The sequence below is a fragment of the Theobroma cacao genome, chromosome 9, assembly GCF_053813885.1.
Source record: "Theobroma cacao isolate CCN51 chromosome 9, ASM5381388v1, whole genome shotgun sequence".
In the NCBI taxonomy this organism is placed as follows: Eukaryota; Viridiplantae; Streptophyta; class Magnoliopsida; order Malvales; family Malvaceae; genus Theobroma; species Theobroma cacao.
The window spans coordinates 13,868,261-13,872,001 of NC_142647.1; the positions used below are offsets into that span (position 1 = coordinate 13,868,261).

Below are 3,741 nucleotides of genomic sequence, written 5' to 3' on the forward strand. Positions count from 1 at the left end.
TGTAGAATGTGTCTATTTCATCTGTGCAAAACAAAAAGTTAAAAAATTTTATCACAACAATATTTTTTTACTTTTTAATGCATAACTTTAGTTGCAATTATTTTAATGTAACTAAATTCTTCTTGTAACATTTAATATATTTTTATTTAGTTGCACTATTTGAAGTGTTATCACTTAAAGTAAATTAAAATAGATTATCTTAAAATAAATTAGAACAAACTTGAAAGCCCACAAAATAAAAACAACTATGGCCCATATAATTATTTTATCAAGACAGCCCAAGTAAACAATATGCCTTTTGTGAGTCTTAACAATTTTTTTTTCTTACCATCCAACTTTTCCTCTCTCTTACATCAACTCTTCTCTCTTACTTCATTTCTCACCAAAATTATTTCACTCTTAATTTCTCATCATTAAATTTCACCAAATCCTTTTTTTTTTCTTGAATCGAATCGCATAAGAGAATTTCACTATTTTCACTAATTATTTTTCGATTTTTCATTTAGCTAATGATAATGGATGATTTGTTCATTTTCCCGTTTGCTTACTGAGAATATTCTTGGTTGGCATGGATCTAAAGATTCTTAGTTAGTTACTAAGATAATTTTCTCAAGTCTTTTGATTTTAAGTTAATTTTTTCATTATTTTTTCAAATTTATGTTAATTTCTTTACCAAATATATGAGTTGAATAAAGTTTTTATTGTGTAATTTTCAGCTCAAAGGTACATGTTTGTGTTGGAATGGCATGAAACTCATAGCTAACAATTATCATATACAACGAAAAATAAAAATTTTAAACATATCATGCCATGCCGCTGCTTATGGATCACCTTGGTGATTTAATACAAACAAAATTTAAGAAAAAAATAAAAAAATATTACCTAGCCAAGTAATGTCATAATCACAATGGCAAATCCTCTTGATTGAAAGAAGATACGACATTACTCTTGTTTCTACTCAAGCTCGTGTACACCATAAAGGGAGGAAGAACTGAAGCCACCTAAGTGTTTGGCCTCCAATGGTTGCACACACAATTACATTTGATGAAATACCCCATACTTTGATATTATCACGACCCGGAACTCCCCATCGAGCCCGTGACAACCGCCGCGAAGCCTCGACAAACATTCTTCACCCCGAATGTCGATCGAAACCTCGCAAGGCTCTCGTATCAGCTTTCGCACTTCCCCGGTGAGCAATAGTTATCAAATAATCAAAATACGAAGGATTACAAATCATTTCCAAATTATAACATAACATATTGTTTTTTTTTTTTTTTGCTCACAGGGGCATTTTCGTCATTTTTATCGAAAACCTCGAAACTTGCTAAAAATGTAGTAGGTAAGCCGAAAATATATATTTAATGATTAAAAAAAATTAAGTATCTAAAACGTTCATTTGAAGTGAAAATTTGACCATTTGAATATGATAAAAATATTCAATAAAATAAACTATTTTCTTGTAAAATAATTTTCATAAAACTATCGGTACATAATTCTTATAGCGTAAAAGATAATTATATTCATATATACTATAAAGCAAATAACCAAATCATAAAATTTCTTTTACAGTGACACGTGGGCCCATATCTATCCAAAATGCATCGGAAGCTGAAAACCTACAGCTTTTACCGATTCGAGTCCAAATGAAGGTCCTTGTTCAAGTCAGCTAACTACGAAATTCCCTGAGCCTGAAATGTGAGGAAATGAGGGTGGTGAGATTATAAAATCCCAGCGAGTAAACAGATACCATCTAAACTATCTAAAGTCGAGTAAATGGAGACAATTAAAATAAATCATCATACTGTAATTTCATTACCATTCAACTCATTTCAACCAAATAAAATCAATCCATAAAAATCGAGTAATCAACTTGGCTTATGAATTTCTTAAAACTTTGGCTCGTGCCAAAACTCATACTCGGTGATACCTTGCGCAGGGCATCTAACCGAGTCCGCCAAGGCTGTTAAAATTTTGTATACTCTTAAAATATATTTTTGTTTGAGAAAAATACAGCCGTTCCTTGGCGTTGGCTGAGTTCCCCTTCACGTGGTGGTTTAGCGTGAAGTGAACCCTAAGCTTTACCCCAAGAGATACCCTACGTGCCTCTCCGTTCGAGGTAATAATATAATGGAGTTTACCGTGCCCCTCTAATAGGCTGGTCCACGGAACCCCCTCTGCAGTAAATAATTAATATATAATCCACCAATCAATAAAATTCATTCTAGCATGACATGGCAATTTATCGGAACCTAGCCTCTCAAGGCTGAATACACAGTATAAATAATTATAACACCAAAATCAGTTTAGCCATTCATGCTCATTTATTGTCATAAGCCATTCAATTTAAAACCATAAATTTGCAACACAAACTAGCAGTCTGCAATTACTCTATTTTCAAAACCAATATTCGATTTTTCAGAAAATTTATAAAATCATTTTATAAAATCACAATTTCCCTTAAAACATAACAATTTACCATTTAAACCCATTTTTCATAAAATCACATAGTTGTATAAAACTACTCTAGATAATTAAGACGATAATAAGTTTACTCACAATGTCTAGAATGCAGACTTTCGAAGCACTCTGTCTACTGGTCCTCGGATGTAATTTTCTTGCCTTTATTGGAGGACTCACCACCTTGACACAGTACAAAATCGAGAATTCACTAAGTTGGTACTAAATCAAAATTAAACTAATTTGGACTACCAATGCATGATATGGAATGCAAAAATGCACTGGTAACTATCTAAATCCGGTATTAGCCTAATTCATCTTATCACCCGATTAAATTCCTAACGGGTTCGTTTAAACTCCAATTTAATTCTTTTCAGTTTCTATACCTCAATTGCACCCAAATTAACTTAATATCCCTCAGTGTGATGCAAATTATCAGTCCCAATAGTAAATTACGAAAATACCCCTAGTGGGTAAAAATTCGTATTTTTGCTCCGAAAATTCCCATTATTTTTCTAGGCTCATAATTCATTATTCCTTAACCAATTCTCCTAGAATAAAATCAAACTCATCCTCACTCACTACATGGTAAATTCAGCCATTAATGGTTGGGGGAGAAAATAAATTCTTTTCTTGTTGTTTTGTTTCTAAATATGCTAAACTAACTAAAAACACTAACATAAATTAAAATCAAATAAATCCAACAACTTTCTCTCTCCTAACCCATTTTTTCAGAATTTAATTCATCATGAAAACATGTAATTTAATCATGGAAAATAAAGAGAAATACTTGGGAATAAGAAAACTCAAGCTTAATAGAAAAAATCTCACCTTTTTCACTTAATTTCCTTGAAAATTCACACTTTTTCTTTGATTTTCTCTCTCTAGGGTTTTGTTTTCTCCTTTCTCTCTCTTGTTTCTTGCTTGGCCGAATGTTGAAGAAGAAGAATGGGTGGGCTGATTTTTTTTATGCCTTTTTATTGTTTAATGCAATAATATTATTTTATTCATATTTTAAATATTTTATTAATTCATTTTTTTTTCTAGCCATCCACTTGTCCTATTTTTTTCACCATGCATTCCCTTTGACTTATCCAAGTCTTAAGTGAAATTTCCAGATTTTTCCAAAGTTTTGGTGGAGCAAATTTTTCAAAATTACACTTTTGCCCCTGAACTTTTCAAAAATTACATTTTTACCCCAAAAATTGAAAATTTTCCATAATGCATAATTTTCACTCCTCATACTCATTTCACACTCCAAATAATTAAATTTGATCAAAA

The 3,741-nt window shown here is 31.3% G+C and overlaps 1 long non-coding RNA gene across 1 annotated transcript; it reads right to left on the reverse strand.

Moving 5' to 3' along the window:
• Positions 1–1,032: 1,032 nt before the first annotated feature.
• LOC148760753 (uncharacterized) lies at positions 1,033–3,424 on the reverse strand. The gene is made up of 3 exons (XR_016028597.1): positions 3,292–3,424; positions 2,560–2,643; positions 1,033–1,691 (listed from the first exon to the last, which is right to left on the reverse strand). It is a non-coding gene; the product is annotated as an uncharacterized LOC148760753 (long non-coding RNA).
• Between the last annotated feature and the right edge of the window lie 317 nt (positions 3,425–3,741).